Source organism: Pongo pygmaeus, chromosome 12, assembly GCF_028885625.2.
Source record: "Pongo pygmaeus isolate AG05252 chromosome 12, NHGRI_mPonPyg2-v2.0_pri, whole genome shotgun sequence".
In the NCBI taxonomy this organism is placed as follows: Eukaryota; Metazoa; Chordata; class Mammalia; order Primates; family Hominidae; genus Pongo; species Pongo pygmaeus.
Window position 1 is genome coordinate 79,031,837 of NC_072385.2, and position 16,392 is coordinate 79,048,228.

General features: G+C 42.1%; 1 protein-coding gene and 1 pseudogene across 8 annotated transcripts in view; both read right to left on the minus strand.

Moving 5' to 3' along the window:
• Positions 1-16,392, minus strand: part of SPTBN1 (spectrin beta, non-erythrocytic 1) — a 212,620-nt gene that overhangs the window by 127,312 nt on the left and 68,916 nt on the right. The window lies entirely within an intron of this gene.
• LOC129030843 (large ribosomal subunit protein uL23-like) lies at positions 11,158-14,320 on the minus strand (annotated as a pseudogene).

Below are 16,392 nucleotides of genomic sequence, written 5' to 3' on the forward strand. Positions count from 1 at the left end.
CGCATAGCTAGTAGGCGACAGAGCAGGGACCTCATGTGGGACTCCAGGCCTCTGAAGCCATCCTTCCTTCCTCAGCATCAGCCCCGAGATGGACAGTCCTGGATAGCTGAATCTAAACCCAGGAACATTCAGGTGCTCCAGCTGTGGGAGGACCTCCAAAGTGTATTCAGACAAGCAGACTGAGAGAGCCTCAGGGCCCATACAGTTTCCAAAGGCCGGACAGAATACAGACAAATATGAGCTAAGAAAAACATAATCCTAAAAACTAGAGGCCACACGATAGAGGGGGGAAACCCTGCAGATTTGTGACCAAAATACCTCACGACCCTCATCTATCCCAAGCATCCAATATCCAGAGGCTTCATAGAACCCAAACCAAATTCCTCTTCCTTCCTCTTCCCTTTCCCATCCCCTTGGAGAGCATGTCCTAGGAAGTCTAATTCAACAGTTGAAAAGGCCCTGCTTTCTCAAGCCCTCAGCCACAATCTCAGCTTCAGGGCCTTGTTTCTTCCCTGGAAGAACACAACAGTCCCCTAAAATGGCGTTCCTCCCTCCAATTTCCCTTCTCCCTGTGCCTTCCTTCACAGTGTCCCCAGAGGGATCCTTCTGAGACAAATTCCATGTCAGTGGTTCTCAGGGGCAGTCACAAGGGCCTCGAGCCCCCGGGGGTGGAAATCTAGGGGAGGGTCCTCTGCCGCTTCTAGCGTAACTCCAAGTTGGTAGTCTTACATATTGAGATTAACAAACCGTTTTCTATTTGAAAATAAAAATTCTCCTGAGCTAGATTCTGGAAACCACTGGCCTACAGGATAAAGGCTAAACTCTTTGGCACCATGGCACTCCTTGTCCACTCCTATAGTCCTACCTTGAGCTCCTTCTGCAGCTTTTCTCGTGGCATCTCGACACAGCCAGGCATGTTCAGGCCATTCATGGCACTGCTTGCTTGGTCTGAAATCCCTTTCATCTACTGACAACAACTCTCCTCTGTGAAAACTGAAAATCTTTTCCGCTGACCACAGACTTGTTTTCACTTAATCACCTAACTGTATTTCTACCACTGATCACAGTGCCTGGCACATAGTAAGTACTCAAATATTTTACTCATTCATTCACTAATAAATGAATGAAACAAAATCAATAAGCACTCATTCTAATAAAGCTTAAAAATAAAGAGATCACTTAGGTGTACTTTGAAATGTACCTAACTACCACAGGATATTCCAACACCATGTAATACAATTGAATTAATAGATCAATGCTAGCATTTTAAAAAATGGAATAGAATAGAAAGTATCAGAGCATCTCATGTGGTACACGTAAACATTACTTTGTGAAATTTAAATGTGTGTGGATACACACAAATACACCCATAAACATACATTTACACATGTATACATATACATACATACGTATATATTCTCAGATATACATACATTTATGTGTACTATATTGCCATATAAAATATATTCCTTACTGAAATGGTTGAAAATTATTTCTTTCAAAATCACAAGTCAGTTATAGGTTACATCTCCATGAGTACTCTGAAGTCATCCATTGAGTTTTTTAAAACATAGAAACATCATCCCCCATCATAAAATTCAGTTTGGACAATAATTGTGTTGCATGTGTCAATTAAAATGCCTCCCTGAATGTGAGGGAGTTAAAAAGAAAATCCACATGTGGGGATGCCTGAAGATTACGACTGATTAAATGAATGCACAAACAAAGCTGCACGGGAACACCTGTTAATTCAGTGTGAGGGGTTTTAGGTTTCGCATTAGTATCAAGTGCATCCTCCAGCCTCGCCTCTTCTCCATCCTGTATTTCTCAAGGTAGTCTTGAATGCCTCTACATTATTTACAAGCATCCATACTAACACTGGCCTTCCTTCAAATGCTTGGAGACAATGAGTATAATTCCATGGACAGTGTGTATAGGGGCCCAGGGCAAACGCTGGAAGCACACACTAATCCTCTGCAGTCCTAGGTATGAAAGTGTGTATGTTCATAGTAGAGACATATAATGGGGCTAATAGATTTGGTCTGTAGGCTTACTTCTCCAAAATCAGCATATAAAACAGCTATGGGACTGTCAATCCATGGAACTGTCAAATACACGTCCCTGGCTAGAGAAAAAGGTAAAAGCTAACCAGAGAGCCACACTGGCTAAATAACATGCTGCTGGTGCCGTGGATTTAGGAAGTTACTAGATTGTTTTTGTTGTTATTAACCACAGGAAAAAAGGCTTAAATTACACATCAGTTAAAACGACGATAACATTCTCCTCCACTTGTGCTCTACAGTGAGGGGCATATCAATGGCCTTTGGCCTGTTGCAGCAAAATAGAGGTAATCTACATGTAAACTACTACAATTTTAACATTCCATTCCCTATCTTGCTTGGTCACTATAGTCACCTAATACTCTATATGTCCTTGTCACAATACAGTTCTCCAGGAAAACTGTGGCCAACATTTGGAAAAATTAACCATGAAATTCTCAAACTTCAACTGCTAACATCTACTCCAGGCTAATGATGACAGAGAAAAACACAGGCAAACTGCAGGCCAACCTTGGGGAGACAGTTTCTTTAGAGATGCCCTCTACTGAGCGCCCCTGATATCCAAGGAACATGGAAGGTAAAGAGGCAAAGGTGGAAGAGCTCCAGAAACATTCCAGTGACCTAAGGAAGGAAGAGAAAACTAAAGAAATCTTTAGCTTTAGTTCTTTTAACCAAAAAGGGTAAAAACCCTAGGGTGAGATACCTGGAGCACAAAAGGAGGCAGGGGCCAAACCCACAGTAAAGGACGTCTGAGTCATTGTGTAATGGCTTCTACTAAGCTAGCAAACAATGCCTTAAATTTCCCAAACCATCTCTACCAAGTTAACATTGCAGCACGTTAACATCATACAGACACTGCCAGAATGAAAATCTAAGACAAATATTCTGGTAGGAGAAAGACTAAACTCCAGGATTCCATCAATCAGCTGGTCTTACTTCTGTTTATTACTAGAAAAGAAAAATTTGTCTTAGTTCAGACTGCTAAAACAGAATACCACAGACTGGGAGATTAAACAACCATTTCTCTCTCACAGTTCTGGAGGCTGGAAGTCAGGGTGCCAGCATGGTTGGGTTCTTGGTGAAGGACCTCTTCCTGGTTTACAGACAGCCATCCTCTCAGATTCTCACATCGTAGAGAGAAAGATCATTTCCCATGTCTACTTTATATGGACACGAATCCCATTCATGAGGGATCCACTTTCATGACCTAATTACCCGCCAAAGACCCCACCTCCTAACACCCTCATGTTGTGGGTTAAGATTTCACCATATGAATTTGAGTGGGAGGGCACAAACATTCAGCTCATAATAATGTTTTCAATAATGTACACAGAGTCCACGCACAGTGGCTCACACCTATCATCCCAGCACTCTGGAAAGCTGAGGTGGGCTGATTTCTTGAGCCCAGGAGTTCAAGACCAGCCTGGACAACATGGCCAAAATTCGTCTCCACCAAACATATATAAAAATTAGCTGGGCATGGTGGTGTGTGCCTGTAGTCCCAGCTACTTGTGAGGCTGAGGTGGGAGGATGACTTGAGTACGGAAGGTGGAGGTTGCAATGAGCCAAAATCGCACCACTGCACTCCAGTCTGGGTGACAGAGCAAGACCCTGTCTCAAAAAAAAAGTACCCAGAAAATATCTCAAAAGATACACATCAAACTTTTAAAAGGAATTATCTTTAGGGAGAAAGATGGGAAAGGCTTTGGGGAAAGAGAAACATTTATTGTCCACTTCTGTAGTGTTTGAACTTTTTTTTGCAATGCATGCATTGTAATGTACAATGTAATACATTATTTTATAATGCATTTTAGTGTAAAATTATTAAACACAAAGAACTCTTTAATAGGTGTCACAAAAATTAGGAGGAAATTTTCCCCAGATGAAAGTGATAATTAATAGCTCTGACCATGAATGAGTTCTTCAGTCTGACAAGCACTCAATAAAAAGCAGAGGTGCATTCAGACTTAGGTGAGGTGCTGCAGGGAATGTGGAAACAAATGGTACCATTGTCACTGTCTTCAAGGAATTTAGTCATCAGCTGGAGGGAGACTATGGATACACCCACCTGAGTACACACGACACTAATAAGACACAGAGAACATGGGGTACAGAATAGCAAGGGCCAAGGAAGTTTCTTGAAGAGGAAAGGTTACTGTGAACCATACAGGCAAGAGGGCTCCCGGCCAGGGCTGGAGCTCAGAGTGGAGGCAGTGGGGAGAGCTTGGGTTTCCTGCAAACTTAGAGTGAACCAATAGGTAAACATGTAACACAGGGAAGGGCTGAGACCCTGCAAATGGCCCAGCATCTCCGACTTCAGTCCATCTGTTTCTTAGGATGCCTAAAGACACAATCTTGTGACTAATAAGGCGACTTCACATACATGTTCAAAAAGTCTAAGGTGTCTGCAGAAATTTAAACCCGAATGGCAAAAATCTTATCAGCCTCACCCAATAACAGGTACCCATCAGTCAATGATGTCACTATCTGAGAGTTCTGAAAATGCACAGGCTTGCAGCAAAAAGGTCAAAATTCAGAGCTCTGCAAATTCCCTTGAAGATTAACTAATAAAAATACAGAAGAAATAAGAATTGTAGAAAACAGATGTATTTCTCAACCAGAGGATGAAAAGGCGAAGATTCAGGTTTTCAGGAAGTATCACAACACTTTCATATTAATTCATTGCTTGTTTTATACACATTGTCTATTTCCCCAAAAGAGGTTACATGTGAGTAAGGAACGTGTTAATAGAGTACTTATGTCACTGTACTGCTAAAGAATCTAGAATGGCACTCTAGTACTAAGCACCTGTCATGCTCTAAGAGTGATGCTTGGTTCTTGAGAATCTAAAGATGCAAGCTTGGGATAGACTGTTTCCAACTTATCAACCACACATATTCACAAGACAATAACTTCAATGCAAATGAAACACCACGTTAAAGGCATATCCTAAGACTGAGACGCTAATGTTTGTTTCTCTTTGTTAATTTTATTTATTCAAAAATCTTAAATGAAACTGTCCATTATTGGGCTCCTTTTTTTTTAAGTAACCAACCAATGGTAAACATCACCTTGCATTTTATAAAATGTCTTTATCTCTGAATCAAGAACATCAGTCTATCTGAAAATGTGTTGTAAACATTCATTGTTACTTATTGTCATCTTCCCAGCAACCTTTCCCCTTTGGGGGAAACAGCTCCATGTGGTTCCAGGGAGAGCTGCCATGCTCTTATGTCCCTCCACACTCCATACTCCAGTTCACTGCTCTAGACATCTGAGTAAAGCCTGGTAAAGTACAGCCTTTCTCCCAAACACCCCTAGTATTTCCAACTGGAACCAGAAAAAATGGAAGGTGGTAGAGAGTGAAGCCCAGGAGCAGATGGCAGCCATGTTTCCTGTCATCTAGAAGACTACCTACAAGGGGCAGAGACAGAAGCCCACTTACACAAGGTCACTAACAACAAGAGATGGAGAGATGAAAAGCCTTAATTTCTGTTGTCCTAGGGGCCCTTCACCCTTTCTTCAGATTGGCTATTTAGCCCTTCCCTTGATCATCCAAGATACTCCAGTCTCTTTCCCCAAAAGTCCTAATATAAAATGCCTTCCTCCACCCCGCCACAATTCTTCTGCATTAGGCATGCGAACAGTATCCTCCAACTGCCAGTCAGATGCCTCTAAGCTATGGATGGATGGAGCTGATGTGTTCTGTACATATGGCTTCCAGCTCCTCACCAATGTCTGGGGACACCTCTTCTGAAGGTATCCATTCTAAGTATCCGGTTGGCCATGATCTGGTATAAAAGGATCTTCCGGGTCAATCAAAACCCCATCTCTGTACCCAACCTTACAGACATTTGAACTACAGGAAACAAGGATATTCAGTCATTTAGCAATGAGGACAAAAGACAAAGGATAGGCAAGAGCTGGGGTTGGAATGACAGTATGCCAAAGCCACATGTGAGCTGAGTCAAGGAGGAGCAGATACTAAGTAGAGGGTTCCAATGAATGAGGCGCATGGCCCATCGGAAATATAAATAATGCCTCCAGGTCCACAGCAGCCACTGTCACATAGATTTTTCAGGGCTCGTTTGCATGAAACTTTGTAATAACTCTCTTGTATGTATGTATTTATTTTTTAAAGACAGGGTCTTGTTCTGTCACCCAGTCTGAAGTGCAGTGGCACAATCACGGCTCACTGTAGCCTCAGCCTCCTGGGCTGAAGCAATCCTCTCACCTCAGCCTCACAAGTAGCTGGGACTACAGGTGTGCGCCACTGCGTTCAGCTAATTTTTTTTTACTTTTCAGAGACATAAGGTCTCACTATGTTGGCCAGGCTGGTCTTGAACTCCTGGACTGAAACAATCCTCCCACCTCAGCCTCCCAAAGTGCTGGGATAATAGGCATGAACCACAGCTCCCGGACTCTCCTTCTTTTACCCCATATCCACCACACACATCTTTGTTGTTCAGAGAACTCAAGTGAATCTGTATTCCTTACAACCAGAAGGACCTAACCAAAAATAATTTTCTAAGCATGATTTTTTTCAGAGAAGTCAATCATTAGACACAGACCAAATATTTAGCTCTGCTGTTACCTGGACCCCTCTCCAGTGGACTACTATTGAATATGATCATGTCAAACTACTGGTGAATTTACGGCTTAATAATCAAAACTATCTTCTTTAATTGACTTGGTATCAAAAATCAAATGCAACTTAAGAAACTATTTAACATCTACCTAGCACCAATTTTCTCTCCTAATTAGAAAATTAAATTGAATGGTATCACTGAAGATGGAGATTAAATAAAATTCTAGAGAGCTGCGTTGCATTGTTAAATTTAAAAATATACTTTGTGTCATTTTGAGTTTGCTTTTATCATGGGACATGTTTTATTTTTAAAGTACACAGAACTTTACAAGTGCCTTATATATAAATTAAATTTCTACCTTTTATCATCCTATGATAGTACTTTCTCACAGGTCCACTTTGGTAGAAAACTGGCAAAGGGGTTAACTGTGTAAGTGAATTTAATAACGGCAACAAATAGAACCATCTGAGACACCAAACACCCACCAATAGGCCTTTATGATGACCACATTTGGGGAAATGAAAAACTTCCTAAGTCTACAGTACTTACTCTATTTTTGAGACTGAGTCTTGCTCTTGTCACCCAGCCAGGCTGGAGTGCAATGGTGCAATCTCGGTTCACTGCAACTTCCGCCTTCCGGGTTCAAGTGATTCTCCTGTCTCAGCCTCCTGAGTAGGTGGTTACTCACATGTAACAGGTGTGCACCACCTCATCCGGCTAATTTTGTATTTTTAGTAGAGATGGGTTTTTACCATGTTGGCCAGGCTGGTCTTGAACTCCTGATCTCAGGTGATCCACTTGCCTCGGCTGGGATTACAGGTGTGAGCCACTGCATCTGGGCTACAGTAGTTTCTGATGCCTACAACAGATCTGCCATCTGTTTCCAGGCAACCACCAAATAAAAATCACAGCGCTATGGTACTGGTAGCTTTTACAGAGTATTTTCCGCTCTTTCTCTCTCATCTACCACTATTACTTATCTAAGAGAACAGACACAGAAATAAGGTACCGATACATGCTACAGCATGGATGAAACTTGAAAATGTTTTGTTAAGTGAAAGAAGTTAGACACAAAAACGCCACAGATTACATGACTCAATTTTTAGGAAATGTCCAGAACAGGCAAATCCATAGGGTCTGAATGTAGACTAGTAGTTGCCTGGGGCTGGGGGAAAGGAAAATGGGAAGTAACTGCTAATGTACATGGGATTTCTTTGGGAAGTAATAAAAATACTCTGGAATTAGTGGTAATTGTCACATAACTGAGTATATTTTAAAAACTGCTGAATGGTGTACTTTAAAGGGGGTATATGTTATGTTATGTACATTGTACTGCAATAAAGCTGATATGTGTGTGTGAAAGAGAACATGTATGCAGACAGAGCCAGGAAAAGGACAAGAAGGCAGAAAGGTCACATACATTTTTCCCCTTTTGCTTACACACGCAGTCCCCAGATAAAGAGCAATTGTATTCCTTAAATTCAGTCATAAATCAACTCTCAGTTCTATGAGATTTTTCACAGAAGAACGGAGCGCCTCAAAAGTAAGTGACTGACTTAGGGAAAGAATTCTGGTGGAGTGCAAGAGAATGAGGAGTTCAGACAAAGGCTAGGGGTGGAACAGGAGACAAAAAGGGGAATGAGGATCAAGAGAGGTTCTCTGAGGTGACTGAGGAAGGAGAACCTGGGCTCTCAAAGAGTGAGGGGCAGGAATAGGGGCTGGGCCAGGAAGGGGGATGAGTACATGGTGAATAGTCAGAAACTCTGGGAGCACGAGGCTTCCATCTGCGTGTTCTCTCATGCCTGGATCACTCACCTCAGCGACTGTGAGATTTCAGCCATTGCTGAGGTGAGAAGAGAGTCTGAGGTACAACAGGAGCAGGAATCCAAGCTGATTTCAGAAGCAGGGGAGAAACTGGGTCTATAGTGGTGAAGAGACAGAGGAGGGAGAAGGAACCAGAGGAAAACTACACCTAAAAAAGTAAAGCAAAGACTCTTCCACCCCTATGTGAGAAAACTATGGAAGCCATTTATATGTGAAAAATAAATTGAGGGTATAATCTAGGACTATGTGCAAAGTCCTCAACAGACTTTCTCTCAATAGCTTTCATGAACAACTTGGATATAAAATGCTCTTTCAGATTCAGATTTCACAAACAATGGTAGTATAGTTACTGTGTGCTAGGGACCACACCTCTTTCACAAACAGTCCCAAATAATGCATAATTTAGGGATACAGCCCGAAGAGTAGATGAGAAAAATAATGGGTAGCTATTAAATCCCTGTTAATCCTCTCTGTAAAAGCCCATTCCACCATGCAAGAAGCTGTTCTCTATCCCTTGGGGCAGGAAAGTGTCACCTCTGAACAGAATGTTAGGTGTGTGAAAAAGAAGAGCCCTAACATGATTTAGACAATGAGTCCAGGCGTGAGATGGCATATACTATCTTGAGCAGCCCAAAGCAGACTTTCTGTTTAAAGGAAAGGTGTCCTCAGAGACCCTGCAGCCTAGCCTCTTCAATTTTGCTGCAGTGGAAAATGAAGCAGCCACGACAAGGCTCAGGTCCCAGACTCCTCTCTCCAAGTTCCAGTGCTCTTTAGGTTACTAGACCCTACCCCTTAAAATGACTGGTGTGTGTGTGTGTGTGTGTGTGTGTGTGTGTGTGTGTGTGAGAGAGAGAGAGATCCTTTCCCTCTAAATTACTATAGCAGGCCGGGCGTGGAGGCTCACGCCTGTAATCCCAGCACTTTGGGAGGCCTAGGGGGTCAGGAGTTTGAGACCAGCCTGGCCAACATGGTGAAACCCCGTCTTTACTAAAATTACAAAAATTAGCCAGGTGTGGTGGCGGGCGCCTGTAGTCCCGGCTACTCGGGAGGCTGAGGCAGGAGAATCATTTGGACCCAGGAGGCGGAAGTTGCAGTGAGCCAAGATCGCGCCATTGCACTACAGCCTGGTTGACAAGAGCGAAACTCCATCTTACTACAGCAATCATTGCCTATACTAACTTCCCGGCACTTGTATACATACATAGTCTCATGTAAATAGGTTTCCTCCTCCTAATTAGATCATTCTAGGCCATGTTTTATAGATTTCTTTACATATTCAGCAAGAGGTTGGCTCTGTTCGTTCACTAGAAGTCAAATGGTTTACACACACACACACACACACACTAGTCCCCTTTAGCCTGGATTTCACTTTCCATGGTTCAGTTACCTTCAGTCAACCATGGTCTGGAAATATGAAATGAAAAACTGCAGAAATAGGCAATTCATACGTTTTAAATTGCATGCCATCCTGAGCACTGTGATGAAATCTTGCGCCATCTCGCTCCATCCCGCCTGGTATGTGAATCATCCCTTTGTCCAGCGGATACACACTGCAGAGGCTCCCTGTTAGTCACTTAGCAGCCGTCTTGGTTATCAGATTGACTGTCAGGTAACCCTTATTTGACTTAATAATGGCCCTGGGCTGGCAATTCAGATATGCTAAAAAGAAGCGACTGTCAAATGCTTCCTTTAAGTGAAAAAGTAAAAGTTTCAACAAGAAAAGAAAAAAAAAAATCCTATAATGATAAGGTCTATGTTAAGAATGAATCTTCTATCCGAGAGATAGTTAAGAAGGAAAGAAATCTGTGCTAGTTTTGTTTCTGCACCTCAAGCAGAAATGCACTTTTCTTGTCTCACAGTACAATCAACACAAATTAGGGGAAGACATAGTCTTTAAAAAATTGTGTAACTGTATTCTTTTTACTTCAAATAAAATGCTGGTTTCCAAAAAGTCCAGCTTAGTTTGAATCACCGCATGTTCCATGATACCAAGGCAACTGGTCAGAGGTCAGGAAAGTGGGCCTGCAATCACGGGATGCAGGCAATCATTTACAGAAAACATAAAAACCACTTCACTGTGCTAGTTAACAGGATTGACCAATGCTCTCCTCAGCTTCCTTCCAAACTGTAAACAGTAACACCTCAGAAGTGGGGAAGTACCATCTACCATGTTTTCACTCCACATTCCACTTTAGGAATAAGTATATATCTTGCCAGTCTGTTACATATACAAAAGAAGTATATTTCAAAGACGTAGTATAAAAAATGTAAAGCGTCTCATTAATAACTTTTCATGAGGATTGCATGTTAATATATTTTGGGTATCTATAAATATTTTTGGATATAAACAAAATTTTGGAGTATATGACAATAGTCAATGTTAATTCTAATTATTATTATTATTATTATTTTTGAGACGGAGTCTCGTACTGTCGCCTGGGCTGGAGTGCAGTGGTGCGATCTCGGCTCACTGCAACCTCCGCCTCCCAGGTTCAACCGTTTCTCCTGTCTCAGCCTCCCAACTAGCTGGGGTTATAGGCGCCCGCCACCACGCCCGGCTAATTTTTTGTATTTTTAGCAGAGATGGCCACTACGTTGGCCAGGCTGGTTTTGAATGCCTGACCTCATGATCCACCAGCCTCGGCCTCCCAAAGTGTTGAGATTACAAACGTGAGCCACTGTGCCCAGCAATTCTAATTATTTTCTTAAAACACATCTAAGTCTTAAATTTTTACAAGCTGAAGAGTTGAGGTTTCTTATCACTCAACTTGCATGAGGGGGAAGCTTTCAGATGAAGCTTTTCTCTACTTAGAGAAAAAGCTGTTGCTTTCAATCCTGCCAGGTGCTCCGGGTCAAGTTCTCTGTATTTCCTCCTGATCATCAGGCTGATGTTTCTGGCTACTAAGGAGCTGGGGGTGGCGATGAGTGACTAAGATATGAATCAGACTGACTTTCAAGCAGCAGAGTTTAAGGAAAACGAAAGAACTAGGCAGTGGAAATGACTGATTGCAGGCCGACTCATTTTTGTAATGATAAGCTGGTACTCGACAAGTGATCACAGGCCTGATTTCTACATTAAAAAACAAAAAAACAAAAAAAACTGATATAGCCAGGCTTTGTGGCACACACTTATAGTCCCAGCTACTCGAGAGGCTGAGGCAGGAGGATCACTGGAGATCAGAAATTCAAGGATGTAGTGAGCTATGATTCTACCACTGTACTCTAGCCTGAGCAACACAGAAAGACCCCATCTCTAAACAAACAAGAAAACCAGCTGACAATGCTGCATACTATACCAGAGATGCTATCTCCCCTGTGAAATATCTTAGTAGTCTGATTCCCCAGTACCAACTGGGTATGCTACAATTCAATTCAATTCTGACACCTCTACCTGTCATTATTGTTAAATCCCATAGGATAAAGGGCTTGGTCCCACAAGACTGCCCCCATATCAGATGCCAGTTCCAAGTCCCAGGCTGCAGGCTATAAATTCAGGGGTTCCCAAGAACCCCCTGAGGTTCAACAATATGCTAGAACAACTCACAGAACTCAGGAAAACACTTTCCCCTTTATGTTTACCAATTTATTATAAAGGTTACAACTCAGGAACGGCCAAATGGAAAAGTGCACAGGGCAAGGTACTGGGGTGAGGTGGGGCTTCCATGTCCTCTCAGGGCACCCCACCTTACCCACACAACCTCCCCACAGATGAGTGGATGATGCTGAAGGTTCCAATTCTCCAATCGCTCAGTCTTGGGTGCACAGCATCATCCTGAGGCTAGCTAGGGATGGGAGACTATCCCCACCCAAAGTCATGGAATTAGCACAAACTCAGGTGTCAGAAAAGGGACACCTTATGGATAACAAAAGACACTCCCATCACTCAGCAGACTCCATTGGTTTTAGGAGCTCTATGCCAGGAACCCAGAACAAAGACCAAATATATTTCTTATTATACTGCATTGAATTAAAAGCAATTCCTGAGGGTGAATAAGATGAAGACACGTAAAGTAAAAGTTATTTTTAAAATGTTTTTTAGGCCGGGCACAGTGGCTCATGCCTGTAATCTCAGCACTTTGGGAGGCCGAGGCAGGTGGATCATGAGGGTCAGGAGATCAAGACCATCCTGGACAACACGGTGAAACCCCGTCTCTACTAAAAATATAAAAAATTAGCTGAGGTGGTGGCAGGCACCTGTAGTCCCAGCTACTTGGGAGGCTGAGGCAGGAGAATGGCGTGAACCCGGGAGGCAGAGCTTGCAGTGAGCCGAGATCGCGCCACTGCACTCCAGCCTAGGCGACAGAGCCAGACTCCATCTCAGAAAAAAAAAAAGTTTTTTACAATTCACAGATAACAACCTAATAAAAGGAAGTATTTGTCAACTGGGTGAGAATTAGTAACAAGTAGTTTACCTCACCCTATTTCTTTAGATACATAAACCTTGAAAGCAGCTTAGTAAAGGGCACAGGTGGTGGTTCCACTATCAGTACAAGATGAACCGCACCATTAAAAGATGAATTCCTGCATCTTTTGTAGATCTGCCTCAGAATTCAGACTGAAGCCTAGATTAGATTGTTATCTACCGAAAGCCCTAGAGGGACACAGGAAATGTGATATGTACATTTTTATGGCTCTAAGCAAAATGTCTTGCTTTAGAACATGCATGTTCAGCAGAAACCCCAAAACAGCACTCCCTCCTGTTGGGCGTATCACTGTATCACTCCCCTATAAGGGACAGGAAGAGATCTCCCTTTCCTCAAAGTCAAGTGGTTAGCCTTCCACACCACTTCCACATCAAGCAGATCTTTTTTTTTTTTTTTTTTTTTTTTTTTTTTTTTTGGTGAAAAGAGGTATGTATATTTAGAATTAGCCAGCTGGACTCAGTTTGGATGATCCCAATTTTGTTGGCAACATCCAAAGCATCATAATCAGGAGCCAGTGGAACATATGCCTTCTTCTCTCCATCAGGCCGAATCAGGGTGTTGACCTTGGCCATATCAATGTCACAGAGCTTCTTCACAGCCTGTTGGGTCTGGTGCTTGTTGGCTTTAACATCCACAATGAACACAAGTGTGTTGTTGTCTTCTATCTTCTTCATGGCAAACTCAGTGGTCAGTAGAAACTTGATGATAGCATAGTGGTTAAGCTTGTTTCTCCTGGGGGTGGTCTTCCGAGGATATCTGGGCTGCCTCCAGAGTCTCAGTGTCTTGGGCCGCTGGAAGGTGGGTCACATGTGGATCTTCTTTTTTTTGTGGCTGTGGACACCTTTCAACACTGCCTTCTAGGCCTTTAAAGCCTTCGCTTTGGCTTCGGCTTTTAGGCGGGCCAGGAGTTTCCTTCTTCACTTTCGGTGCCATCTTCTGAAAAGGGTCTCAAGTGTATCTTTGAGGTAACTCTGTTGGGTTTGAAACTTTATTTCTTCCTAGACTTTAGCTTGGTCCAGATGAAGTGGTCTTAAACACTGAAGGAAGGGGACCGGATGACCATGAGTACTCTGCATCAGTCACAAAATGTGATCACCAAGCCAGAGCATCATCTGGCCTGTTGGATACGTAAATTATCATCCCCACTCAAGGCCTACTGAATCAGAAACTTTGGGGGTGGGCCCAGCATCCCGTGCTTTAACAAGCCCTCTACTTTTCAAACCATTATTCTATTCCAGACACTACTGGATTGTTCTGTAACTCCTGCTATCAGCATATAGTTTTTTAGAGGACTCAAGAGATTTTTCTGTCCCACAGAATAAGGAAGTAAAAGAATAAGTAGGATAAGATAATTTCCTTCATTACCTTCCTCCAACAGATGGGTTTCCTGGTATCTTGTAAATTCACTGAATGCAATTCCCACCCCCCCACCCAATATCATTTAACCTGGAAGCAGCATCTTTCCTTTTCAATAACTAGCCATGGTTCCTCATGGTTTCTTCCAGACCACAGGTTGCATTCCTGAGAATTCCAAAGATCTTTTTAACATGTTTGAATTACCTCACTAGCAATGCTCTCTGCCAATGAGCTTTACATCTTTTTTTTTTTTACTTTACTGAATATTGAAAGAGTATACACTGCAGAGTTAGTATGCCTTCAGCCACTTAGCAGCAGTATGACCTTGGGCAAGCTTCTTCATCTCTCTGGAACCTGTTTTGTCATCTATACAATGTAGACAGTAATAATCTCTCTCATATGATTGTTATGGGATTAACTGTTAATATATGCAGGCATTACCCACAGTGCCTGGCACACAGTATAAGTACCATATTGAGTGCTTGCTATTATTATGACTACAGTTATTGAGGGATAAACTCAATAACTTTCTAGATAAACATCCTAGAAAGGTTAAGACAAATGATGGATACTAAGAACAGCTGGAGGCTCTCCTCTCAAACTGTAGGAAAGACCACATGCAAAGAACAAGGAACTGTTCTGTAGTTTGCAAACAAAATGGTCCTTTAGAAAGGAGATAATACATAGCCTGGAATCAGAAAGTAAAACACTCATGATCAAAGGTAACTGGCCATCACTAGCATACTGGCCTAAAGACTCAAATGAAAATTCAAGAAAAAGAGGTGAGAGATTAAAATATAAATCACTTTACTAGCACGAGCCAGGGTCATGATTTCCATAGAGTTCCATGTTAATGAATGATAATGAAGCCCCAATTCTAGAGGGACTGATTAATCATTCATTCAGGCCAGCTCAAGAAAGATCTTTAAATCAACACCACTCAAGAGACAAATTATCCTAAAGCAGCTGAACAGTTTTTCTGTAGCACATTGTTAGCTGTACCTCCAACATCCACTCTCCTTTTCCTCTTTTCTGTTATATTCCAATTTTTCTAGCCAACTTGTTTGGTTGAGACTGACCAAACTTTCCCTCTAAGGGGTGCATCCTGTTTAGAAGTTAACAGCACATGAGATTCTCCACCTCCAGCGGGAGAAGCACATGATCCAAGTCATGATCAATCACGCCAGTGAGACTGATATATCCGGGCCATGGTAAGCAGAAAAGCATCCTCTTTTCTGCTGGATGTCCATAGTCCAAGGGGGCCTGGGACCTGGGGCAGCCATCTTGGGACTACAGGATGGAGCCTGCTTGTGAACAGAGCTTGCCCTGGAAAATAAAGCCAGAGTAGAGAGAAAGAAACTAGATCCTGGTCACACCATTTAAGTCCAGGAGTAAGTCTTGCTTAAAGACTGAATTTGCCTGCTGTGTGACCAATAAATCCTCTTTGTCACTTAAACCACTCTGGGTTAGGTTTCCTTTGTCCACAATCAAGACGACTCTAAATGATGCATGCTTCATAATCAGATTCCACTATAAAGGCAACAAAAACATGAGTTATATAGTTAGAATTAACAGTAAACTTAACTTCTCAAGTCATGACTTTGATTTACTTATCACAATTAAAGATATTAGAAAAAAATCATTTGGAATAAATTTCATCTGAAATTTCATTTGAAATCTCAAAGCACAGACACAGGACCTTGAATAAACTCTGTTTTGATACTTGGTTTACATATATTCAGTACAGCTGAGTTTTCAGAGCCACAGAACACTTTCCTGATTTTCAGGGCAATTTTAGGGTAAAACACTCCTCACCCTCACTGGGGCCATGGAGAAAGTGTGCTCTAGGTGTTCACCAGCAACAAGGGAATGAGAAATCACAAAGTAAGGACATGTTCCACGAACTGATGGACCAATGGCAAACTTACCTGTTACTGTATTAAATGTGCCTTCACCAGATTGAGCTATTGCTTTTCAGATGTAAAATCCTTGCGTGTGATACTAACCCATCTTGGTACAGGTCAGGCCAGTTAATGTATCACAGGCACTAAGTACACAGGTTAATTTGTATATTTTTGAGTATAAGGAATAGTATGCTTTGATATTTTGAAATGTAAGAGTTGTCAAAAATAAAAGAAT